This window comes from Eptesicus fuscus, chromosome 3, assembly GCF_027574615.1.
Source record: "Eptesicus fuscus isolate TK198812 chromosome 3, DD_ASM_mEF_20220401, whole genome shotgun sequence".
In the NCBI taxonomy this organism is placed as follows: domain Eukaryota; kingdom Metazoa; phylum Chordata; class Mammalia; order Chiroptera; family Vespertilionidae; genus Eptesicus; species Eptesicus fuscus.
The window spans coordinates 55,094,654-55,122,461 of NC_072475.1; the positions used below are offsets into that span (position 1 = coordinate 55,094,654).

The window sequence follows — 27,808 nt, forward strand, 5'->3', positions numbered from 1 at the left end:
ACCAACTGGACTTGTTAAATGTCTTATGGTTTCTTGAATTTAAACATGCAATCTGTAATATGAAGATCACAATAATAGTGAATTATTGTGCTGATTGTAAATCTATTCTAGCAAGTGTTTTGGCTAATTTTAGAAAAACTAATGGAACTTTCAGGTGAAATGTAACTGGGTGAAATATAAATTACGTATTTAGATAAAATATTTTTAAATAAAGCTGTGTATTGTCAGGAATAAATATAAATGGGGTTCTTTCTATGTTAAAATTCTTTTTCTGTAGTGCTGTTTTTTAAAAATATAAGTAAGACAATGAGGACAAAAGACCATATGAGCAAAGATTTCTTTAAAAATTGTTTTGTATAATAAATTTATTTTATAGAAAAAATTTAAAATGCATATTAGCAAAAGTAAAAATCAACTGGAGAAGGTACTATTAATATTTTGATATATGGCTTTCTTATATTTTCATTAAACCTTTTATTATGGAAAAAAATTAAATAGATGAAAAATAGAGTAGTATTATTAATCTCTGTATATCTATGACCTAACTTCAAGAGTTAGCAATTAATGGACAGTCTCATTTTATAAGTACAGGCATACCTCGTTTTACTGTGCTTTATTGTGCTTCGTAGATGTTGCAGTTTTTAAAAATACATTTTTATTGATTTCAGAGAGGAAGGGAAAGGAAGAGAGAGATAGAAACATCAATGAGAAAGTTCGACCCCTGCCCCCCCCCCCCCGAGATCGAAACCCAAACCCCGGCATGTGCCCTAACCTGGAATCAAACTGTGACTTCCTGGTTTATAGGTCGATGTTTAACCACTGAATTACACTGGCTGGGCAATGTTGCATTTTTAACACATTGAAGGCCAGACCCTCTACCAGCAAAAAGATTACAACTCACTTTATTGTGGTGGTCAGGAGCCAAATCTGCAATATCTCTGAGGTATGCCTGTACCTACACCTCTTTTCTCCCCTCTCATTTTCTTTTCAACTTTATTTTGAAACAATATGGACTCACAAGAAGCTGCAAAACTAGTATAGTCCTATATATCCTTTATCCAGCTTTCCCCCAGTGGTTACATCTTATAATGCTCTAGTAAGACATCAAAACCAGGAAATTGATACTGGCACATCACTGTTAACTAAACTTACTCAGTTTTACCATTTTTGAAAACCTAAATTTATTTGTGGGTGTATAGTTTTATGCAGTTTTCTCCCTTATATAAAATTATGTAACTGCCACCACAGCAAAGAGAACAGAACTATTCCATTACCATAAAGAAAATCCCTCGAGCTACCCCTTTATAGTCGCATCCCAACCCAAACCCTCTCCCTGTCCCCTGATAACTTTCTATCTCTATAGGTTTATTCTTTCAAGAACAGCATATAATGGTATATGTTAATATATACTTTGTTTAACCATTCACCTGTTGAAGGACTTTTGGTATTATTCAGTATTTTGCTATTAAGAATAAAGTGGTTTTGAACATTTATGCACAGGATTTTGTGTATAATTCTCTGAGGTAAAGAGTGAACTTCCTGGGTTGTATGGCAAGGGCATGTTCAGTTTTATAAGAAACTTCCAAACTGTCTTCCAGTTTGTACCATTTTACGTTCTCATCAGCAACGGGTGAAAGATCTACTTTTTCTTCATCCTTGTTAGCATTTTGTTATTATTGCTATTTATTATTTTAGCTGTTCTAATAGGTATATAGTGATATCTTACAGTTTTAATTTGCATCTCCCTAAAGGCTAATCATATTGAGCATCTTTATATGTATTTATTTTCTGTTTATGTCTTTTGCTCATTCTCAAATCAGGTGATCAGATTAAAAGATGTTTCTGGCGGTCAGATTTTGAGAGTTCTTTAAGGACCTTTGTCAGCCCAGCCGGTGTGGTTCAGCGTAGTGCGGATCGTTTTTGTGTGGCTGTGGGTGCCTGTCAGCATTGCTTTCTTTGCCTCCAAAGCCTTGGCTTTGGCTTAGGCTTTGGGAAGGGTAGGGGTTTCCTTTCTCACTTTTGGCGCCATCTTCGGAAAAAGTTGTGTTTGGTGTTTTGTTTTTTTTTGCTTATGGATGTTTAATTGTTTCAGCACTATTTGTTGAAAGGACTATTCTTCCTCCATTGAATTGTTTTTGCCCAATGTAAAAAATCATTTGGGAATATTTGTGGTGGTCTATTTTGGGGTTCTGTATTTTGTTCATTGATCTGTGTATTTATCTGTCAGTACCATACTGTCTTGATTATTATAAGTGTATAGTAGGTCTTAATATCAGGTAAAGTATTCCTCCAACTCTGTTAAGATTGCTTTTGCGATTATAGTTTCTTTCTTCATGTAACTTTTAGAATAATTTCGTCTATGTCCACAAAAAAATATCTTGCTAGGATTTTGATAGGAATAGAATAAACCTAAAATATAATTTGGGGAGTCTTTCCTTACTGTATAGAGATTTTTAAAAAACTTTTATTTATTTATTTTTAATTTAAATTCCTTATTGTTTAAAGTATTACATATGTCTCTTTTTTCCCCCATTGACCTCTCCCCTGCCACTCCCCCCCCGCCCCCCCACCCCACACATGCCCTCACTCCACTACTGTCTGTGTCCTTTGGTTATGCTTATATGCATGCATACAAGTCCTATGGTTGATCTCTCTCCCCCTCCCTTCCCTCTAAGGTTGGACGGTCTGTTCAGTGCTTCTGTGTCTCTGGATCTATTTTTGTTTATCAGTTTATGTTGTTCATTATAGTCCACAAATGAGTGAGATCATGTGATATTTATCTTTCTCCTACTGGCTTATTTCACTTAGCATAATGCTCTCCACTTCCATCCATGCTGTTGCAAATGGTAAGAGTTCTTTCTTTTTTACACCAGTGTAGTATTCCATTTTGTTTATGTACCAAAGTTTTTTAATCCACTCATTTGCTAATGGGCACTGTATAGAGATTTTAAATTTATGACCACAGAATGTCTCTCCATTTATTGAGATCTTCCATATTGTTTTGAAGCAAATTCTAGGCATCATGTAGTTTTTCTTAAATAGCTTGATTGAGCTACAACTTAGGTATTATACAACTTACCCATTTCAAAAAATTTTAGGGTACTCACAGAGTTGTGCAGCCATCACCATAATCAATTTTAGAACATTTTCGTTACCCTAAAAAGAAACTCTGTATCCGTTAACAGTCACTCCCATTCTCCCTTTGTCCTAACCACTGGCAACGATTAATTTACTTTCTGTCTCTATGAATTTGCCTGCTCTGAACATTTCATTTTAATGGAATCATAACAATATCTGGCTTCTTTCATTTAGCATAATGTTGCGCGATGTAGCATGTGTCAGGGGTTCACTCCTTTTTATTGCTGAATAAATTCTATTGTATGGATATACCTACTTCTACATTTTATTTATCCATCAGTTGACTGATGTGGGTTGTTTACACTTTTTGGCTATTGTAAATAATGCTGGTATGAACATTCATGTGCAAGTTTTTATGTGAACATTTATTTTTAGTTCTCTTGGATATATACCTATGAGTGGAATTGTTGAGTCATGTCTAATAAATCATTGCCAAGACCAGTGTCATTAGTCTTTTCCCCTTAGGTTTTCTTTTAGGAGTTTTATAGTTTTAAGCCTCATGTTCAAGTCTTTAATCTATTTTGAGTTTATTTTTGTACATGGTATAAGGTAAGGGTCCATTTTCATTGTTTTGCATGTGGATATCCAGTTTTCTCAGCATCATTTGTTGAAAAGCCTATCCTTTCCCTATTGTGTATTCTTGGTACTCTTTAAAAGTTTTTCCTTTTTAAAAAATATTGCAGTTTACATTCAATATTATTTTGTATTAATTTCAGGTGTACTGCATAGTGGTTAGACAATCATACTATACAACGTGTCCCCTCCCCCAGTATTTTCAGTACCCACCTGGCACCATATATAGTTATTATTTTAGGTGTTCTAATAGGTATATAGTGGCTCAGTAGTTGAGCCAGGAGGTTGTGGTTCAATTTCTGATCAGGGCACATACCAGGGTTGCAGGTTCTGTCCTCGGTGGGGGTGGGGGTGGGGGGGGGGTGGGAGGCAGCTCATCTCATCATTGCTGTTTCTGTCTCTCCCTCTCCCTTCCTCTGAAATTAATATAAACATATTAAAAAGATTATTGACTATATTTCCTATGCTGCATTTTATATCCCTATGATTATTTTGTAACTACCAATCTTTACTTAATTTAATCCCTTTATCTTTTTCATTCAATCCCCAAAACTCCCTCCCCTCTAGCAACTCTCAGTCTGTTCTCTCTCTTTCTGTTTTGTTCATTTAAATTGTCCTTCAGATTCCAAATATAAGTGAAAACATATGGTATTTGTCTTTCTCTGACTGACTTATTGCTTGTTAAGGCTTGTTATGGGAACTTGGCCTCCGCTGTGGGTGCAGCCATCTTGTGTTACGGAAACCCCTGCCTCCGCTGTGGGCACCGCCATATTTGTGATGGTGTGATGGTCAATTTGCATATTCCCTCTTCATTAGGATGATTTCAGGCATTGTCTTGGGACATAATAGTATTCCTCACAAATAATGGGGTGACTACTATATTGTATTTTTTAGTTATGTAGTTTCCTTTTGCTTCTTTTTCATTAGAGGCCTGGTGCACAAATTTGTGCACGGGTGGGGTCCCTCGGCCTGGCCAGTGATTGGGGCCAATTGGGGCCGGCTGGCCAGGTGGAGGGACCGCGGGAGGTTGGCCACCCCGGGAGATTGGTTGTGAGAGCGCACTGACCACCAGGGGGCAGCAACTGCATTGAGCGTCTGCCCCCTGCTTGTCAGTGCATGTCATAGCTACCAGCCGGTCGTCCTGTCGTCCAGTTGTAACAGTTGCTTAGGCATATATATATATATTTTTCACTTGCTTCAGGAAAATTTATAATTGATTACTGGAACATTTTTATTATGTTTGCTTTAAAATTTTTGTTAGCTAATTCCAAAATCTGATTCATCTCTGTGTTGGCCTTAGTTGATTATCTTTTCTCACTCATAAGTTTGAGGGTCATTTCTGTTTTATCTATTACTAGAGGCCCGGTGCACAAATTTGTGCACTGGTGGGGTCCAGCCAGCCCGCTCCAATGGGGGCCATCAGGGGCGGGCCAGCTGAGGTGGGGGACCAATGAGGGGTGGGGCCGGCTGGGGCGAGGGGCTGCGGGCAGTTTAGTTGTTCTGCATTTACATATTACCCTTTTATTATATAGGATTTTAGAAGGTTCTGGGCCCTATTTACATTTTTACTTACTTATTTTATTATTTAAAAATATTTTTATTGATTTTAGAGGGGAAGGGAGAGGGAGAGATGGAAACATCAATGATGAGAATAATCGATCAGCTGCCTCCTGCCTGCCCACCACTGAGGATCAAGTCTGCAACCTGGGCATGTGCCCTGACCTGGAATTGAACTGTGACCTCTTGGTTCATAGGTTGATGCTCAACCACTGAGCCATGCCAACCGGGAGGCCCTATTTATATTTTTAAGTTTCGCAGCCAGTCAGTCTCCCAATTTAGGTTTAGCATCCAGGTCTTGGCCCAATTTTGTGGGCTGTGTGGTTCCAGTGACAGTTTAATTTTCTGGGCCTTTATGGTCATCTTGATTTATTGGATGCTGCTGGGCTCCCACTGGTCCTTGCTGCCGCTGCCGCCGCTGGAGGGACCAAAAGGGATTTCCCCATGCTCGCCTTTGGGTATCTCTAGTAGGAGAGGATTGTGGTGGAATCCTACTGTTTTCGAACATTCTTTCCTATCCCTGCATCTCTGGTCAGGGGGGGATAGTTTTGGCCCAAACTGAGTTGCTTACTCTGGCTGGATCTTTCAGTTTTGCCCACTTGCCTCTGTATCTCTACGAGAAAACAGGAGTCTCAGACCAGGTGAGGAAGGAAGAATTGCTTTTCCTGGTGTTTGCTGTTGGCTGGGCTTCCAGTTGATCTCCCCTGTTATTGCAGGACTCCCCTTTATTTTGGGGGAAGAATGTGACTATCTAGTCTGCCCTCAGTTGCTAAATTGGTGGTTGGGAAGTGTCTGTCTAGATTTCCTTCTTTTGGGTGTAGGGAGTTAAAAGCACCCTGCTATTCTTTTGTTTCTCCAGTCCTGCGTTCCCAAACTGGTTTGCTGCCTTCTTACCACTTTTCAGAGTTTTCCTTTGGTTGTCTCTTGTGTTATTTTCATGGTTCATAGCTGTGTTTGGTGAGGAGGGACAGGGAAAAACAAATCTATCCTATCCTATCCGATCCGATCCTATCTAGTCCTATCCTTAATTTTTGTGAACGTGCATGCACTCCATCCAGTGGGTTATTTCAGCTTTGAAAATAATGGTATATGCATATGTGCTTTGTAATGTTTTAAGCATTATATAAATATTTGCTTCAATTATAATTCACAATATTGGGCACCTAGGAAGTTTTTGGGAGGTCATTTATAAGCAATTCAAGAGGGTGCCAGGGTGCATGCTATTTTCTTTTCTTTATTTCCTTTATTTTTTAGTCCTCACCTAAGGATATGTTTATTGATTTTAGAGAGGGAGGAAGCAAGGCTGGGGGGTGGGAGGAGTGGGGTGTGGCGCAAGGGGAGAGAAAGAGAAACAGATGTCTCTAGCAGGCAGCCCAATCTGGGATCAAACCCGCAAGATAGGTATGTGGCCTGACCGGGAATCGAACCTGCAACCTGCTGGTGTTTGGGATGATGCTCCAACTGACCCACTGGGCCAGGGCAATGTATGCTATTTTACTATGCCTCTATCACACAAATAGAATTTTGTTATGTAGTTAATTAAAATGAGGTTATAAAGTCTGGGTTTTTATCTTAAATGAACTAGGGGCCGAAGTGCACGAATTCTTGCACCTTGAAAGGAACTGTGGACCGTGAGGCTGTGGTGGGCACAGGAGCGGGCCTCAGCCCATTCTCTGTGCCCCCACCCGGCCCCTACCGCCGCAGCCCCTGGTCCTCTGTCTGCTGGCAGCCCTGCTCCCGCCACTGCTGCTCCCATGTGCTGATGGCGCCGGCTCTGCTTGCACCCGCTGCTGGCGCCAGACCCAATCGCTCTGCTCTGTCAGTGGGTGCGAGTGGCGGCTGCTGCCCCGATTGCCCCTCAGGAGCAGCGGGAGGTGGAGAAGCCCTCAGAGGCTATCAGGGCTGGCAGCTGCTGCTCACACCTGCTGATGGTGCCGAGCAATCAGGGCCAGCACTGGGCGCCGGCAGTGGGTGCGAGCGGGACTGGCACTGGCAGCAGGTGCGAGCGCTGGGCTGGACTGCGGCGTGTGGGAGCAAATAATTTTCAGTAACCACCAGAGGCTCGCCCCGTTGGCAGCGAGTGGTGCCCCCACCTTGGTCTGGTGCCCCCACTCACCTGTTCCACCATCCCGCCACGGCCAATGCCTGCCATATTCCGTGCTCTGCCGCCTGCTGCTGATGCCCGCCATGTTCCACGCACGCCCCCTGGTGGTCAGCGCATGTCATAGCGACCGGTTGTTCGGTTGTTCCACCATTCGGTCTATTTGCATATTAGCCTTTTATTATATAGGGTATGTTTGTTTAAAAGATTATTTGTATGTAAGATGTCTCATAATTCCAGTAATACATAATAGTATTTTAATATTAATAAACACTTTTCAAAACAATACTGCAAACCTTTTATGTTTCTAATTCATAGATTGAAAAGGAAAGATAAGATAAAATGTCCTGCATTTACATTTCCTAGTTTTCTACTTAAGAATAAATTGACCCCAAATAAGAAAATGTCCATTCTATATTAGTAGAAGCTAGTGTTTCTAAATAGTGAGTTAACTTGCTAAATCGACTTATATTAAAAAAACAACACAGACTATCTCACATGTTTCATGAATTGTTCAAATTTAATACGTTACTGCAATTACAGAGAAATCACTGCGTTCCTTTGCAGCCACTTCTTGAGATATTCTCTGTTTGTCTCTGATGGCAAATCTCAGCTTCCTGATCAGATTAAAGCCATTTCCTTTATGTATGGGAACACTCTTACATTGTGTCTATTGCCTAGTTTGTGTTTGAGACAGGAGATGAGCTGTCAAAAGATGAACTGGCTTTTTATGAACCATATGCAAATTTTTAAATGAGAGTGTTATATTTCATATTGGAAGTAATAATTAGTTTCCTTTTTGAGTTTTAATAATTTTAATGTTTTCACAAAGAATTGAAACCTTAAAAAATCAAATTAAGTAAACTTTAATTTTTAAATGTTTATTCCTATTCTTTTTTATAGGATTTCCTTATTACATTAGAACAATTTTTAATTTATAAAAATTAGATGAATTTTGTTCTCTGTTTATTTGCATAGTAACTTATTGTATATAGCATTTTTGTTTCATTATTTTTTTAACTCAGAACATTGCTAAGAGTAGCATTAAAGTTTTTTTAAACTTGGGAATGACCTTTCTGTGGTTTTGTGTTAGAATAGACATTTATTAGGGGCAGAGGAATCCACTTAAAGTCTTTGATTTGACACTTAGTTGTTGTTTAACCTTGGGTACTTAACCCATTGAACCCCAGTTTCATCATCTATAGAACAGAGACAAACAATAAAAATGTCCAGGTGGTTGTAAGGGTCAAATGAAAGGTGACATGTGACAGCACTTTGTAAACTGTGAAGTACTTTATCAAATTATGGTTATATCTTCTTTGAGAAGATCATTTGAAAACTTGCCTGAATGGTGTTGATCTTCATATTAAAAAATGTTTCATGATTATTTACAAAATTAATGTGTATTTAGTGAAAATTCATGGACAAAATAAAGCAGCTTTTCCCTGAGATTAGTGGCTTACTAATTTTAAAAACTAATTTCTATTAGTAAATTTGGGGAAGGATAACATTGTTACATTCCCATTCTGATAGGTTTGATTTTGGGAGGTGTCTTCCATCAATGGATGATTTAGATTTAAAGTCTATCTCTTCAGTGGTTTGCAGTCTTAAGGAGTTTATAAAAATGCTCACTGCTGTGTTTTCTAACATGGGTGGACAGTTGGTTTCTTGGAAAATTCGTGGTTAATTGATTTGAAAAGGTCAAGGGAAGGTGAACATTTTCAGTAGTTGGCTTTATTTTACTCACTTTGGTCAATTATCTTTTAAGAATTTGATTACCCTTTTGTTGAATTTTCTTTCTCAGTTAAGTGGATTAATTACAGTAATTGCAAAGTTTATACGATTTTGCCTTGATTTTTGGTGAGAGTAGAAATGAAAAATGGTTTAGAAAGACCTGAGTAGGGTAATTTCTGGGATGGTTGGTTTGAATTTGTTGGGCTGTCATTGTCCTTGGACTAGATCTGCTCATGAAAAATATATACCACTAGGGTCCCTAGGCCTGGCCGGCGATCAGGGCCAATCGGGGCCTTTCGGCTGCCAGCTGGGGCCTTGCTTCCCTGGCTGCCGGCCGGGGCCTGCCTTCATTCAGCGCTGTCCCCTGGTGGTCAGCACACGTCATAGTGAGTGATCGAACTCCCGGTCGAACTCCTGAGGGGACACTTTGCATATTAGCCTTTTATATATATGGATTAGACCATCATTCAGATAGAACACATATGTTTGTGCTTTGTAACTATGTAGTAATTCTAACCATAGTCATAGAAATCTCTTGCATCCTGGAACAAGGTTTGTCTTTTTTTTAACTTCATTCAGAAAGCGTCATTAAATCATAAAAGTAAAAGCTAATGTAAAGTTAGAACTTGACTAATTATGTTAAAATGATGATCTAGTTAAAAGAGGCTCAAGGACTTTTAAAGTATTTTTTTGTGTCTTATGCCATGTGTGCTAATATTTATTTTCTTTGCTTCGAGGTTTTTCTTGATTACATTTAAAGGGCAGAGGTTGCCTTTTTATTTGACAGTGCTTATGGAAGCATAAAAAGGAAAAAATTTGTAAGCACACATATTTCAATAAAAGTTTAAAAATGAGACTTTAGAGTCTAGCAGAGTTCTGGCTGAGTTGGTTGAACATGGTCCTGTGCACCGGAAAGTTGTTGGTTTGATTCCTGGTCATGGCTCATACCTGGATTGTGGGTTCGGATTCCTGGTCGGGACATGTACGGAAGGCGTGTATGTCTGTCTCTTCCTGCCCTCTCCTTCCCTCTCCCCGTCTCTCTTCTCTCTCTCTCCCTCCCCCATCCTGCTCCCCTTTCCTCTCTCTAAGCATGTCCTTGGGTGAAGATTAGAATCCTATATAATAAAAGATTAATACGCTAAGTGTCCAGTCGTCCATTCAACCAATCAGAGTGTAATATGCTAATGATGTGCTAAGGCTGCTCAACCGCTCGCTATGACGTGCACTGACCACCAGGGGGCAGATGCTCTGACCAGTAGGTTAGCTTGCTGCTGGGGTCAGGCCTATCGGGACTGAGCTAGACGGGCTGGATATGCCCTGGACCCCTCATGGCCCCTCCCTGACCCCGATCATGCACCACTGGGGTCCCTCGCCTGGCTTGCGCCCTCTCTCAATCCGGGACCCCTCGGGGGATGTTAGAGAGCTGGTTTTGGCCCGATCCCACAGGCCAGGACGAGGGACCCCACTGGTGCACGAATTCGTGCACCAGGCCTCTAGTAAACAAATAAAAATGAGGCTTTAGAAAAAGATAGTCTTAATGAACCAAAATTTCTGTTTTAGACCTTGAGGTATATTATTTTGTGCATGTGTTCTTGTGGGAGAGAGGCATGTTTGTTTTTCCTTCTTGCTTCACTATTTTATTTTTTGTTTCCTTCCCTTTTAACATGTCTAGTTATGTTCTTTGATATGTGATAGCCTTAATTTAGCCCTTCAATAAAAAGTGATGCAAGAAGGTGAGCAGGCTTTTTTTGAAAATGTTTTTGTTGTTTATTTTTTAGAGAGTGGAAAGGAGAGGGAGGGACAGAAACATCAGTGTGAAAGAGAAACATCGATTGGTTGCCTCCCCCATGCCCCCAACCAGGGGTATGTGCCCTTGACCGGAATCGAACCTGGGATCCTTTAGTCCGTAGGGCTGACACTCTACCCACTGAGTCAAATTGGCTAGGGCTGTGAAAATATTTTAAACAAAAAGTGAACATTGCAAAAACATTTGTCCAGTCAATAGATGTTTCCATATTATGTGAATGATATATGTAATGATTGTGGACTAGATATATTCCGTGAACTTTTAAAAAGACTCATAAGGTAATACTAAAATGCAGTTAGTAGACATTTGCATTTCCTGTATACAGACTTTGCCACACTTTTTCTGTCAACTTTATTCCTGTAGCTATGTTAAAAATTCTGAAAGTTGACTATAGTAAAGAACATTAGAATAGTGAGTAGCAGTGGAGTGCAGATATAGTTTTGCTTTTTCTTGACCTGTTTTTAATGTCTACCACAGTATAGTCATGTGCTACATAATGTTTCTTGCAATGATGGATTGCATTTGCAACCTTTGTCCCATAAGAGTATAATGGAACTGAAAGATTCTATCACCTAGTGACAGCGGAGCTGAAAAATTCCTACAGCCTAGTGCTGCCCTAGCTTTCCTAAGGACCTAGTAGTCCTAACTGCCTAGCATAACACATTACACAAATGCTTACCATTGCATCACAGTTGTCCACAGTATTCAGTATAGTACGGTGACGTACAGATTTGTCATGTAACAGCTGTAGGGGAACAGAATTTGTTGCCTTCAAATATGGCTATTTGGCATAAGGATTATTTTAGGTTGGTTAATTGGTTTAAAAAAAATCCTCACCTGAGGATATTTTTCCATTGATTTTTTGAGAGAGTGGAAGGGAGGGGGAGAGAGACAGAGAGAGAAACATCTATGTGAGAGAGACACATTGATTGGTTGCCTCCTGAACACGCCCCAACCAGGGACAGGAATCAAGTCTGCAACCGTGGTATGTACCCTTGACTGGAATAGAACCTGGGATCTTTCAGTCCAAAGGCCGATGCCCTATTCACTAAGCCAAACCCATTAGGATTTTTCTTTTTAATAAATTTTTTAATTGATTTTTAGAGAGAGAGAGAGGAAGGGAGAGGGAGAGAGAGAAACATCAATGTGAGAGAAACGGCTTGCGATCCGGGCATATGCCCTGACTGGGAATCTAACTGGCAACTTTCAGGACAACACTCAACCAACTGAGCCACACCAGCCTGGGTGGCTAGGCTGGTTATTAAGAAATTGAAGACCTGGGAGAATTTCTGAAAACCAAATAGAAGTTACCCTTTGTAAAAGACATTTTCACTTAAATGGGGAATTTCCATTTGTAAGGGTATCTCCCTCATGTTCCTGGGCAGGGGCTGGGATGACTTATCTCTAGAAACCGATCACTTCAGAAGACAAGTCTCTGAAACAACCTTACCCTTGTTTACTGTGCTTGTCCTGGTAACCTTCCATAACTGGATCCCTCCAGCCATATCTTCTTTTGTCTTCACTGAAGATGGTATTTAAAGCGATGCTTTCAGCCATTTTGGTGAGTTACCCAGTTTTGCTGGGTCTCTCCCATGTATATAGGAGGTTTATATATTACTAGAGGCCTGATGCACGAAATTCGTGCAAGGGACTTGGCCCTCGCAGCCCCAACTTCGTCTGGAAGGTTGTCCGGTCTAATGAGCATATTATGCTTTTATTATTATAGATTAAACTTTGTTTTTCTTTTGTTAATTTGTCTTTTATTACAGGGATTTCTCAGCCAAGAACCCAGAAGGGTAGAGGGGAAATTATTTTTCCTCCCCTACAAAGCAATAGACTACTACCATGTGTACCGGTTAATAATATGGATTTTGTAATCAAAGAAAATATGGTAATTTCAAGAGAAATATCAGAAGTGCTTTATTCAAAGTAATGTCCATCACTAGCTACACATTTCCCCTATCTTTCAGGTAATTTGTGGATACTGTCCCAATAGAACTTTTCTTGTTTTGAGGCAAACCATTCAGAAACCCAATTTTCCACTTCTTCATACGTTTTGAAGTGCTGCTCAGAAAGTGTGTGTGTCATCGATCGGAACAAGTGGTAATCTGAAGGAGCAAGATCTGGTGAATACAGCGGGTGGGTTAATACTTCCCAGGCAAGATCTTGTAACATGTCTTTAACTCGTTTTGAAGTGTGTGATGGTGCGTTATCATGAAGCAAAATTACTTTGCTGTGTCTTTTGGCCCATTCTGGTTGTTTTATGATCAAAACATGGTTCAAATTGATTATTTGTTGTCGGTAGCTAGCAGTATTAACGGTTTCACCTGGTTTTAGAAGTTCATAATACACCACACCTTCCTGATCCTATCAAATGCAGAGAGCATTGTCTTCTTTCCGAAGCAATTTGGCCTTGCAGTTGATGTTGATAGTTGACCTGGATCAACCCATGATTTTGTGCATTTGGGATTCTCAAAATAGATCCACTTTTCATCACCAGTCACAATTCGATGCAAAAATGACTTTCTTTCGTGCCATTGAAGCAACATTTTACTGATGACTTTTCGGTTTTCCATTTGTCTTTGTTCAGTTGACGTGGCACCCATTTTCCTTCCTTTAAAATCTTTCCCATTGCTTGTAAACGATTGGAAATTGTTTAATCTTTGTGCAAGTTGTTTTGAGTTTGACACATCTTTAATAATGCTTATAATTGTTGGTCTTCAAACTTTTTCAGTTGACCTGGACGTTGTTTGTCTTTCACATTGAAATCATCACTTTTAACCTTTTGCACTCTGATGTCGAGTGTGACTCGACACGGTTAGCATTAGAATAAAGGAATCGAGAAAAAAGCAAGCGAGTGCAAAGGGTTAAAGTGTTTAAACCAGCGTTCACAAGTATCCTGAGATGGAGCATGTTCACCATGAGCTTCCTGAAGTATACGATAACTTTCAGCAACACTTTTCTTCAAAATAATGAATTAAAACTTCCTGCAAATGCTCCTTTTTTGGCATGAAATTCGACATTTTTAAGCATAAAAATATCTATGATGTTAACACCTTCAGCAAATTTGACATATGAAGTTTTGAAGCTTGCTGTCAATACAACAAAGTAGCATACATATCAAATCACATATATACAACATATGTGTAACTCCATCTATTGAAAAAAATCCGCATTATTAACCGGTACACCTGTTACACAGCTAGGTATGTAGTAGGTTATACCATCTAGGTTTGTATAAGTGCTTCTCTGTGATGTTTGCCATTGATGAAATAACCTAATGACGCATTTCTTAGAATGTATTCCTGTTGTTAAGTGGCACATAAGGTTAATATATTTAAGGCTTTTTCTTTTTTATACTAACGTTACTGGTGGAAGTGGGGGGTCCTTGTCGCCATCTCTTGCTTGTGGGAGTGGAATTCTTGCGATATCCAAAGAAAAAGAATTTTTCAAGACTTCAATGTGAGAACAAGTGATTTTTATTTCTGTGGATTTACAGACAGTCGTCGGGTTACGTCGGACTCGCCATCCTTGGTTTCGTGATTATGTCACCATCTCCCATTTATTTATAAAAAAAAAAAAGTTCCGTCATTTCGACGTATGTACATATATGCTTTATGTTTTTTATTATTTATTTGCCACTAGTAAAGGTCAGGAATTGTTATCTTTCTTTTAAATTTTTTTTACTGTTTCACTTCATTACTGCTGTGTATGTGCTCCATGGGAGTGACGTAGGTGCTTATGTAGGTGGGTTCCGACTTAGGGCGAAAATTGCGTTACGTTGCCCCAGAGGAATGGATCTCTGATGTAACCCGAGGACCTACTGTACATTGCTGAGTTTCCAAGGTCCCCTCTCCCTCACTCCGACCATAAAGGAAGTGTAGCTGTGGTTTCAATAGGGCTAGAATCGGAGTCAGTGTCCGGAGTTTCTGTTCCTTACTGGAGCAGTGTCCAGTCCAGCATCAGGCTAGATTAGCTGTGTTCCTTCTTCCGTCCATCAGTCCGTTGCATGTGGGGTCCGCAAAGCCACGTGGCTATGGAGGAAACAGTCAAATGCAAAGAAGCAGGAACAAGAAAGCCCCACGAGCGAGGAGTCTCAAGAGCAACAAGTGCCTTTGCCTTGAAAGCAAGAGAGAGAATTCTGTTAAGGGGATTTTGTATTCCCAAATTTCCATGGGTTTGCAGGGGCCACGCCCATTCTGTCCAGTAATCATTGTTCCTAGGTGTGACTGACAGGAATCTTCCCGAGTCACCCTGACGTGACTGCACATACCTTTATCTCCCTTTGTTGAAACCCTTTCTCCCAGTGTTTTTCAGGGGATGAGCTGGTGGTTCCCTGGGGAGTGCATAGTTGCAGCTTCCTGGTGAAGCCGTCCAAATGACATGCCTGTAATGTCTGGCCTTTCCTTTGCTCCTATCCTAATATGAATAACTAGCTAATTATAACAGTGTCACCATCACTGTATTTAAAAAGCTTTACATAATTGAGAAGAATGTCTCACGTGGTCTTTTGAATGTCTGGGAACAAAAGTTTGAGGCTGGCAATTAAGAACTTAATAGGAATACATTGTTTCAAAACAGATTTTTTTGTTTGTAACTAGTGTAGCAACAAAATTACTGACCAGTTTAGGACTAGAAAATGCTGAATTATCAGAAGTTTGTAATGTTTGTAATCCCTTGATAAAATGATATAAACACAACTTTGAAATAATATATTTGGTTATTTTCTACAGATTTAAAGCTTCCTTAATTTTTCTGCTTTTATATTTATTGAGCCCTAAAAGTGTGTTAGCGCTCCTATATAAAATACTTCATTATTCCTGAATAAAATATTATATTTGGCCTATTGTTTCTAATAAAATTTTAGCTTTTAATCTTAATTATCTACATTTCATATGCTAGGAAAAAATATCCCAGTTACGTGAAGAAATTATGCGTCCGAAATCAATGCAGTATTAACATAGGGTGTTAATTTTCTGTATTAGTCTACTAAAAGGTTGATTATAGCATGGCATTTAAAAAATATGGACCATTTTAGCATTATTAAATACCTTTGCCTTGAAAGTTTTCAATACTTAATATTTTTGTGTTTTTAGAAATATATTCTTAATTTATTTAGACTTTTGAGCTGAGGGAAATGTTACTGTGGGATTTCATCAAGAAATAGTATTTGAGTAATGGAGAGTATAAACATAAGATTTTAATAAAACACATTTTGTGCTGTTTTCTTTTTTAAGTTGTTTAAGATAATTCTAGATTATGGCCCTGATTTTAAAGGAACCTTTATCCTCAGAAGTTAAACTTGAAAAAGTCTAATTAGGGTCAGGGTCATTTCTTATCTTTGTGATACCATTTAGTACTGATGGGTCATTAATTGTTAGTTGCTACTAATTTGATTTAATCAACAGTATTTTCATGGAAAAATTTTTGTTAGATTTAGCATATTTAGATATAACTACTTTACCTGACTTAAAGAATATGCCTTATCTTGATACTTTTGGGGGTAATTTGTATTTTCGTATTTTTGTAGGATAGAGGGAGGAATCAACAGTTTGGAAATTCAGCTAAGTGATCTGGCGGGATGGGCATTTGCCTGACATATTTTATAGAGGTAATTCAATACTGTTTTACTCAGTTTTTTCCCCCACCTGTGTTAGATGCCCATATGCTTGCATATAAACACACCTATAACTGCATTTATTAGACAGTCCCTTTTCTTCTCATACCCACTTACATAGCTTGAATATTATGCATACATAGCATACCATTATATAGAGATATAACATCTGTACATTGAAATAAATTAATGCTGTTAGTTTTATTAGGATGAAGACGAATGTCTTTTATCACTTAAGTAGATTACTTGCATGTTTCTTTTTTAGGCCCCAGTTCCCTTATTTTAGGAAGACAGATGATCCTTTCCTTTCTCATTGGCCTATGTTGGAGTATATATTGGACCTGTGCTTTTATCTTTCAAAGTGAAAGAAAATGAAATACTTGACAGTTGTCAGGGTATTTACATATCTGTCAGTGGCACACATTCTCATGTTGCTCATAAATTTTACTTGAGAATTCTTTTAAAACAAGGATGTGGAACTATTAGCAATTTTAGTGGCCATATTTTCAGATTTTTTTTTCTTTTTTCACATTTTCTGCTAATTGTCATGTTCAGCATTTATCATTCCTTACCAAAGGACTTATAAGAGGAATACACACTTATGTAGTAGAGAATGTTATAAGGTAACAAAAGGGCGGCGGCGGGGGGGGGGGGGCCTTTCCCTATTCTCATTCACTGTTACCATTTGTGTGGTGTTTGTGTGTGTGTGTGTGTGTTGTGTGTGTGTGTGTGTGCGCTTCCAGACATTTGCTATACAAGTGCAAGCATTTCTGTCTCTATCTGTGTTAACAAATTTTTTACACAAATGAGGTCATACCATACATATTGTTTGTATTGTTTGGCAACATGTCTTTTTTTTTTTTTTTTATAATTGATTTCAGAGAGGAAGGGAGAAGGATAGGGAGATAGAAACATCAATGATGAGAGAGATTCGTTGATTGGCCGCTTCTTGCACGCCCCCACTGTGGATCCAGCCCACAACCCAGGCATATATACTCTTGGCCAGAATTGTACCTGGGGCCCTTCAGTCCGCAGGCCAACACTCTATCCACTGAGCCATACCAGCTAGGGCCAACATGTCTTTTTTGTTGTGGTTAACGTCTATATATCTTTGCATATCATTCCTTATTTCATTCTGTGTAGTATTCTAATATTTGGATGTACCATAATTATTTAAACTGGTCCTCCTTTTATGGATATTTATTTTTTTAACTGAAACACTTTAGAATAGACTGTTTTGAGCAGTTTTTGGTTGCAGAAAAATTGAACGGAAAGTACAGACAGTGCCATATACCTTCACCTCAACCCAGCTTTCCCTGTTGTATTTTTTCCTCTCTTTATTTTATGTATTTATTTCCTAACACCATTTATCCCCCCCCCATACCCTCCTCTACCTTTACTCACCCTCCCTACCCCCCACCCTACGTAACCACTACACTGTTGTCCATTTCCATGAGTTCTTACTTTTTTTTCTTTTTTGCTCAATCCCTTCACCCCTGGATCTATTTTTTTTTTCTGTAATAAATGCTAATATAGTGAATACTCTTGGGTATGTCTTTGCACATATTTAAAAATATATTTGAAGTATAAATTCCTAAGAGAAATATTATTGGGCCAAAGAGTATATATGTTTAATAATTTGGTGGATGAATTGCCTAACTAAAAAGATTGCCCCAATATCAGTAGTCTAGGAAAATGGGAATCCTCTTTGGCAACACTTGCTAGTGTCATCTATATATATAAAAGCCCAGTGACCAATATGGTGGAACACCCGGAACGACCAGAATGACCAGTTGCTATGATGCGCACTGACTACCAGGGGGCAGACGCTCAATGCAGGAGCTGCCCCCTGGTGGTCAGTGTGCTCCCACAGGGGGTGCACCGCTCAGCCAGAAGCTGGGCTCATGGCTGGTGAGTGCAGCTGTGGCGGCAGGAGCCTCTCTTAACTCCGCCGCAGCACTACCAAGTGGCTGCAGTAGGCGCAGCAGCTGGGATGAGCGTGAGCAGCGTGGCGCCTGGCCCTGGTTTGGGCTCCTCCCTGGCCGCCTGCTGCTTGGTGCACTGCTACATCCCCCCAGGGGTCCTGGATTGCAGGAGGCATGTCTAGCTGCTGGTTTAGGCCCGATCCCCTAGGGGATCGGGCCTAAACCAGCAGCCAGACATCCCTCAAGGGATCCCAGATTGCAAGTGATTATGTCATAGCTTATAAACTGCTACATCCCCCACACAGTTAAACAAGGAAGGTGGCTTCTGCAGTATTTGAAAAAGAGATCTGTGGCTGCTTAATCCTAATTCATCAGAAGAACCTCCAAACTGTCCACATCCTGTTTATTCTACATGGGGATGAACATGCATTCCTATATATTGGGACCAGTCTCTGAGATTTAAAAATTAAAACCTGGCAAGGCTACCCTAACACTGAAAAAATAGGATGATGCAGCGATGACATGCATGGACTCTGGCTTGCACATTTTGTGGTCAGCTCTGATTCTGACACTTATAACTGTGTGACAAAGCCAATTACCTAACTTCTCTCTGCTTCAGTTTTTCCACCCATAAGATGGGAAAAATGGTACTACTGCCTCAGAAGGATCATGTTATGTACTGCTTTTTATAATCAGGGCAAAAAAATGTAGTTGCCCATACAACAGCAAGATGCCTTTCACCTGTATGAAAAGTATGGTCACTGGTGCATGCAGTGTCCCGGATTGTGAGAGGGATGTCTGACTGCCGGCAGTCGAACATCCCCTGAAGGGTCCTGGATTGTGAGAGGGTGCAGGCCGGGCTGAGGGACCTCCCCCCCTGAACTTCGTGCACGAATTTCGTGCACTGGGCCTGTAGTACTTTAATTTGTCAATTTTTTGTTTTTTAGTATCGCTTTTCAGATTTTCATTGAGTTAAGTGTGACCATTTATTCCATTATTATTGGCCATATGATCTATTTGGTTGTCATTTGTTAGGCAAGTTATTTTCACTGAGTTTTTGCTTATCTTTTGATTTTGTTTTTGCCTTGTAGAAGTTTTAATTTTTTATGCTTGAATTTAGTGATCTTTTCCTTCATAGCTGGAGGTGGGAAGGTTTCTGTGTAAAAGTTTAAAAGGTCTTCATCATTAATTATAGGATTCACTGTTCTCTCCACATTATAACGTCTCTGAGTGACATGAATCGCTTGTTTGTCATAGTTTGACATTATTATTTTTTTAGTGACACATAAAATAGTTGTGTGTCTTGAGATTAGTAGTTTTAGATTCAGTGAACTATGGTACATGAATAAAAGTTAGTGTAGTTTTTCTATTATTTTTTTATGGTTTAAATTGTTTAAAATCTTGTTATATAAACACTATTTGGTATAAGCAATGGTTGTAGATATCCAGCTTTACTTTTTTTCCAGATGGCTTATCAGTTGTCTTAATATTGAGTGATGTATTTCTTTTCTATATATTTGGAATGCCACCTTTATCATATACTAAATTAACATGTTAATGAGGAGGTGGGGAAGGCTGTTTCTGAAATCAGTTCTGTTAAGTTCATTGGCCTGCCTGTTTTTGTATTGATAGTATTAAGAGAATTCACTAAAGGAAGTGCTTATAAAATTAATATGCATAATTAATTAAAACTTATTTTTAAATTGATTTTAGAGAGAGAGGAAGGGAGAGGCAGACAGACAGACAGACAAACATTGATCTGCTGCATCCCGTACGTGCTTGACCAGGAGTCGAACCTGTGACCCTTCTGTGTATGGGATGATGCTCCAACCAGCTGAGCCACATCGGCCAGGGTACATAATTAATTGTTTATATGAATAATAGACGACATCAGGACTAATAATGGAAGAAAAGGTATATATTCACAATAACAACTAAAAAGATAAAATGCCTGGGAGCGATCTACTTGAAAAATTTGAAGCTCTGCTGAGGGATAAGAAAGAAAATTTGAATCAATTCAAATTTTTGATAGGAAGATAAGATACAAAACTGTCATTTCACTATAGAAATACCATTGATTTCTGTTAATTGATCTAATATCTTGTAACCTTGCTGAACTTTTTTTCTTGAGAGAGTGCTGAACTTGTTTATTAGTTTTTGTAGCTTTTTTTGTGGATTCATTGGGAAATTTCTACATACAGAATCACTAGAGAATAAAGATAAGTTTTTTCTTCCTAATCTGGATGCCTTTAGTTACGTATTTATTTGTTTATGCCTGCTTTATTTTACTAGCTAGGACCTTTATTGTTGAATAGAAGTGCTTAAAATGGACATAATGATTTTTACAAGGTAAACAGTTAGTGTTTAACCATGTAACATGATGTTAGTTGTGGGAATTTTGTGGATACCTTTTATCAAGTTGAGGAAGTTCTCTTCTAGTACTACGTTTAGTGAGTTTTTATCATGAATGTGTACTGAGTTTTGTAAATTTTTTTTCTGTGTTTATTGAGATAACCAGGTAGTTTTTGTCTTTTATTGTCTTAATATGGTATGTTACATTAATTGACTTTCAAATTTTAAATCAACTGCATTCATGGGGCAAATTCTACTTGGTAATTGTATGTAGGCCTTTTTATATGTTGCTGGATTCCTTTTGTCAATATTTAGTAAGCATTTTTGTATCTTTGTTTAAAACAGGAGAGACAGTGGTATGTAGTTTTCATGTGATGTCTTTGTCTGACTTTAGTATCAGGGTAACTCTGGCTTCATAGATTGAGCTGTAAAATGTGCCCTCTTCTGTTTTCTGGAGGAGTTTATGAAGGATTGGAATTTCTTCTTTAAATATTTGATTTAATTAATCAGTGAAACCATTTGGGCCTGTGTGTGTGTGTGTGTGTGTGTGTGTGTGTGTAGGGGGAAAGATTTTAAAGTACTAATTCAGTTTGTTTTTTGTCATAGTCAAACTTTTCTATCTGTAGTCATTTTTTATAATATGTGTCTTTTCAGGAAATTTTCCATTTGATAGAAGTCTAATTTGTTGGCGTAAACTTGTTTATAATATTCTTTCCCTTGTAATTCTTAATTTTTTTTTTTTTTTAATTTGGGGGGTGTCATTGGTAATGTCCCTTCTTTTATTCCTGATTTTGGTAATTTGTGTTTATTTTTCCCTTTGATTTTGGTCAATCTACTTAAAAGTTTTTCAATTTTGTTGACTTTTTTTTTTTTAAAGATCCAAGTTTTTCTCTAATTTACTGTTCTATATTTTACTAGTGAACCAGTGCATGGATTTGTGCACATTGAAAGGAAATTAATTAGAAGGTGGCTGGCGAGGTGGGACTGGGTGAGATGGGCCGGACGCGCCCTGGAGCCAACCTCCTGCAGTCCCTCCTCCGGGTCTGCGGAGTGAGCGGTCCCTCGGGCGGGTGAGGTCCTGTTGGCCTGGCCTGTGGGGATTGGGCCGAAACTGGCTCTCCAACATCCCCTGAAGGGTCCCGGAGTGGGAGAGGGCAGTCTACAAAGTTGCTGTCATACAGGGTATGGAATACAAATGCAAGTGTGCAATAAACCAGATTTGGGGCCAACAGTGCCGAAGCAACAACATAATCCATGGCCGAAGGTAGAATTGCGTGGCCCCGGGAGGAATTGGGCTCCCTCCTCTCTGGTTTCACGGTGCGTCTCCTGAGAACCGCTGCTGCCAAGTCACTGCAGCTTGGCAGCTCCTGCGTTGAGCGTCTGCCCCTGGTGGTCAGTGTGTGTCATAGCGACTGGTCGGACGGGCAGAGGGACACTTAGCATATTAGCCTTTATATATATAGACTAGAGGCCCGATGCATGAAATTTGTGCACGGGGGATTGGCCGGGGCGGGGGGGGGGGGTCCTCAGCCTGGCCTGCATCCTCTCCAATCCGGGATCCCTCGGACATCCCTCTTGCAATCCGGGACCGCTGGCTCCTAACTGCTCACCTGCCTGCCTGATTGCCCCTAACTGCCTCTGCCTGCCTGCCTGATCACCCCTAACCGCCTCTACCTGCCAGCCTGGTTGCGCCTAACTGCTCTCCCCTGCTGGCCTGATCACCCCTAACAGCCTCTGCCTCGGCCCCCACCACCGTGGCTTTGTCCTGAAGGATGTCTGGTCTAATTAGCATATTATCCTTTTATTAGTATAGATTACTTTCTTCTTTGATCTTTATTATTCCATTACATCTGCATGTTTTAGGGTTTAGTTTGCTCTTTTTCTGTTTTGTTAAGGTTGGAGGCTTATGTTATTGATTTGAAACTTTTTTTTTTTTCAAATATATTCTTAAATTTGTAAATTTCCTTCTGAGTACTGCTTTAATGCATCCCGTAGAATTAAAAATTAAAAAATTTTTGTTTTTTTACTTCAGAGAGAGGAAGAGAGAGGGAAAGGGAGATAGAAACATCAATGATGATAAGAGAATCACCAATCAGCTGCCTTCTGCATGTCCCCTACTGGGGATTGAACCTGCAACCCAGGCATGTCCTCTGACTGGGAATTCAACCCTAACCTCCTGGGTTGAATTCCACATTGGAATTCACAGAGCCACATTGGCCAGCCGTATAGATTTTGATATTGTTGTTTTTGTTTTCATTCATTTAAAAGTATCCTCTAATTTATCTTTAATTTCTTTTTTGACCCTTATGTTATTTGGAACTATAAAGTTTAATTTCCAAACTCTTGAGGATTTTCCAGTTTCTAATTTAATTGATATCTAATTTAATTCTGTTATGGTTAGAGAACATACTTTGTATGACTTCAATTCATTTTCAGTTATGAGACTTATTTTGTGGTCTAGCACTTTGTCTGTCTTGGAGAATGTTTCATGTGTGTAAAAACAATATGTATTCTTTTGTTTGCTATAGTTTTTTTATACCCAGTTAAGTGTAGTTGGTTGGTAGTGTGGTTCAAGTTTTCTGATTTTTAGTATTGCTAATTTTCAGTCTAGTTAGTCTGTACATTATTTAGAGTGGGGTATTGAAATCTCCTGATTCCCCCCCCCCCCCTTCAATGATGTTAGTTATTGCTTCATTATTTTGGGGCTCTGCTTTGTTTTTAGGTACATTTACATTTATAATTATTATAATATCTTCCTGATTTATTGAATCTTCACTGTTATGAAATATCTTTCTTTGTCTCCAATAATATTTGTCTTACAGTCCATATTGTCTGATGTTAATATAACTATTCTAGCCCTCTTGTGGTTACTCTTTTCATAGTATACTAGAGGTACAGTGCACGAATTGTGCATGGCTGGGGTCTGGCTGTCCTGCCCCAATCGGGGCAGATCGGGGCTGGGCCTTTTGGGAGGAGGAGACAGCAGGAGGTTGGCCAGCCGGCCCGCCCCGATCAGGGCCGGGCTGGCTGGGGGGAGGGGCCACAGGCGATTGGATGGCAGGCCCTGCCCCTGATTGGCGGGGGGGGGGGCAGTTGGGGCGGGGCTGGCTGTGGAGAGGGGCTGTGGGTGGTGGGCCAGCCAACCACGCCCTCGAATGGGGTGGGAGGGCCAATCGGGGGTCAGCTGCTGGGGGAGGTTGGACAGCCAGCCCTGCCTTTGATCAGAGTGGGGGGGCTGATCAGGGGTGGAGCTGGCTTGGGGGAAGGGCTGCGGGCTGATAGGGGTGGTGGGGCCCATTGGGGGTGGGGGCTGGCCTTGGGGAGGGTCTGCAGGAGGTTGGCTGCTGGCCCTGCCTCCTATTGGGGTAGGGGAGCGATCAGGGGCAGGGCTGGCTGGGGCGGGGGCTGCGGACCAATTGGGGTGGGGTGGGCCAATCAGGGGCAGGGCCGGCTGGGGTGAAGGGCTGTGGAGGGGTATTCGCCGGCTGTCCCACCCTCAATTGGGGTGGGAGAGGCCGATCAGGGGCGGGCCCAGCCGGGGGTAGGTGCCTCGGGAGGTTGTCCAGCTGGCCCCACTCCCTGATTGGGCCGGTTTGCTGGCCACAGTGGGCGTCATAGTGACTGGTCGTTCCGGTCGTTATGGCATTCTGGTCGCTGGCTTTTTATATATATAGATCCTTTTTCTCCCATCTTTTCCTTTTAATCTTGTGGAAAGTATGTCTCTTGTTGACAGTATATAATTGAATTCCTTTTTGTCCATTCTGACAGACTAGGTCTTTCCATTGGGCTGTTGCGCATTTAATTATGGACATGGTTGGATTTACATCTGCCATTTTGCCATTTGTTTTTTTTTCTTAAGGTTTTGTTCTTCTGTGCCTCCTTTACTGCCTCCTTTTTTGTGTTAGATATTTTTTAGTGTGCCATATTAATTTTATTTATTTATTTATTTATTTATTTATTTATTTATTTATTTATTTATTAATTGTCTAGAGTTTTACATATGTCTCCTTTTCGCCCAATTGACCCCCTAAACATAATTGAAGATATTTTCTTTGTGGCCACTTTAGGGTTTATAATGTACATTTTGTCAATCTGCTTAATCTTTTGCACTCGGATGTCGAGTGTGACTCGACACAGTTAGCATCGGTAGCAGCTCTTTTTATACTCTTTGAATGTATCAATAATTTGAAATATAAAAAAATCCAAATAAATAAGTTTGTATGAAAAGAAACTCCAGTTTCTTATTCTACTGCCGCGCTTTGTAAAATCTGGGGTATTTAAAAAATTAAATCCCGAGTAGAATAAAGGAATCGAGAAAAAAGCAAGCGAGTGCAAAGGGTTAATATTAACACTAACTCAGTATCTGTAAAATATAGAAACTTTTGCCTGGCTGGTGTGGCTTAGTGGTTGACCTATGAACCAGGAGGTCACGGTTCGATTCCCAGTCAGGGCACATGTGCGGATTGGGGCTTGATCCCTAGTAGGGGAGTGCGGAGGCATCTGATCAGTGATTCTCTCTCATCATTGATGTTTCTATCTCTCCCTCCCTCCTCTCTGAAATCAATAAAAATATATTTTAAAAAACCCCAGAAACTTTGCTCCAGGATAGCTCCATTTTCTCCCTCTTCTACTGTGCCACTATCCTATCTAATAAAAGAGTAATATGCAAATTGACCATCACTCCAAGACACAAGATGGCCACCCCCAGGTGGTCAAAGATGACTGCCCCCATGTGGACACAAGATGGCTGCCACAAGATGGCCAGCAGGGGAGGGCAGTTGTGGGTAGTTAGGGGTGACCAGGCCAGCAGAGGAGGGCAGTTGAGGGAGACCAGGACAGGAAGAGAGGGCAGTTGAGGGGGGACCCAGGCCTGCAGTGAAGGACAGTTGGGGGGGACCAGACTTACAGGGGAGGACAGTTGGGGGGAACCCAGGCCTGAAGGGGAGGGCAGTTGGGGGGGGACCAGGCCAGCAGGGGAGGGCAGTTGGCGGGGAACCAGGCCTGCAGGGGAGGGCAGTTGTGGGTAATCTGGCCAGCAGGGAGGGCAGTTAAGGGTGACTGGGCCAGCAGAGGAGGTCAGTTGGGGGTGACCAGGCCGACAGGGGAGGGCAGTTGGGGGTGACCAGGCTGGCAGGTGAGGGCAGTTGGGGGCGAGCAGGCAAGCAGGAAGGGCAGTTACGGGTGACTGGCCCGGCAGAGGAGGACAGTAGGGGGAGACCAGGCCTGCAGGGAAGGGCAGTTGTGGGGAACCAGGCCTGCAGGGGAGGGCAGTTAGGGGTGACCGGGCCAGCAGGGGAGGGCAGTTGGAGGTGACCAGGCCTGCAGGGGAGGACAGTTAGGGGTGACCAGACTGGCAGGGGAGGGCAGTTAGGGGGACCAGGCCGACAGGGGAGGGCAGTTAGGGGCAATTGGGCTGGCCAAGGAGCAGTTAGGCGTCGAACAGACTGGCAGGGGAGTGGTTGGGGGTTATCAGGCTGGCAGGCAGAAGCAGTTAGGGGCAATCAGGCAGAGGCAGGCGAGCAGTTGGGAGCCAGCAGTCCTGGATTGTGAGAGTGATGTCCAACTGCCCGTTTAGGCCTGATCCCACCTAACTGCTCTTGGTCGGACATCCCTCAAGGGGTTCCAAATTGGAGAGGGTGCAGGCTGGGCTGAGGGACACCCCCGCCCCCATGCACAAATTTTGTGCACCGGGCCTCTAGTCCTATATAATAAAAGTCTAATATGCTAAGTGTCCGGTTGGCTGTTTAACCAATCGAAGCATAATATGCTAATGATACTCTAAGGTTGCTCAACCGCTTGCTATGATATGCACTGACCACCAGGGGGCAGACAGTTGACCGGTTGACCGGTCACTATGACATGCACTGACCACCAGTGGGCAGATGCTCCCACTGGTAGGTTAGCTTGCTGCTGGGGTCCGGCTGGTCGGGACTGAGCGAGACATGCCAGGCATGCCCTGGAGCCCTCCCACGGTCCCTCCCCGGCTGGCCAACCTCCTGCATTTCTCCCCGGCCCCGATCATGCACTGGTGGGGTCCCTCGGCCTGGCCTGTGCCCTCTTGCAATCTGGGTCCCCTCAGGGGATGTTGGAGAGCCGGTTTCGGCCCGATGGCGGAATGACTGGTTGCTATGATGCACACTGACCACCAGGGGGCAGATGCTCAATGCAGGAGCTTCCCCCTGGTGGTCAGTGCGCTCCCTCAGGCAGAGCACCGCTCAGCCAGAAGCCGGGCTCATGGCTGGCAAGCGCAGTGGTGGTGGTGGGAGCCTCTCCTGCCTCTGCTGCAGTCAGACATCCCCTGAGGGCACCCTGACTGTGAGAGGGTGTAGGCCACGCTGAGGGGACGCGCCCCTCCCTCCAGTGCACCGGGCCCTCTACTTGTTATATATATTGCATCTATATATGCTGTAAGAACCCAGCAATACAATGTTATAATCATTGCTTTCTACAATCTTATATCTTTGAAAGATATTAAGAGAAGAAATGAGAAAAATATAGTCATGTATCACTTGATGGGGCTACATTCATAGAAATATGTTATGTCATTTTATTGTTGTACTAACATTATACAGTGAGCCCTTAAACAAATGTAGATGGTAGAGCTTACTACACATACATTTTTGCCCAGTGGTCGGCAAACTGCGGCTTGTGAGCCACATGCGGCTCTCAAGTCGTGGTTTGCCACTCTGTTGACTAATGAGTTTGCCGACCACTGACATAGACTCTCGATTCCAATAATTACAGGCTGTTGTTGTTTCTTGTGATTAAGCCCCGATCCCAGTGGTCAGTAAACTCATTAGTCAACAGAGCTGCAGTTTGCCGACCACTGGTATAACCTATTGCTTCTAGGCTACAGACCCATACAGTATGTTACAGTATTGAATACTGTAGGTACTGGTAATGCATTGTGTTAACGTTACAGCAGCTACCACCTCACTATATTCAATTTTTCAGCTCCATTATAATCTTAAGGGACCACTGTAATATATGTGGTCTGTCTGTCA

At 41.2% G+C, this 27,808-nt stretch overlaps 1 protein-coding gene across 4 annotated transcripts in view; it reads left to right on the forward strand.

Moving 5' to 3' along the window:
* ZNF148 (zinc finger protein 148) overlaps positions 1–27,808 on the forward strand; it is a 135,507-nt gene that overhangs the window by 18,165 nt on the left and 89,534 nt on the right. The window contains exon 1 of one of the 4 annotated variants that reach the window (XM_054713905.1): positions 16,456–16,521. The exons of 2 other annotated variants lie outside the window; for them this stretch is intronic. The gene's annotated coding sequence lies outside the window, so the exon portion shown is untranslated. Of the gene's footprint in view, positions 1–16,455; positions 16,522–20,290; positions 20,306–27,808 lie in introns of those variants that run through there. One more of the 4 variants, XM_054713906.1, reaches the window with a different exon arrangement.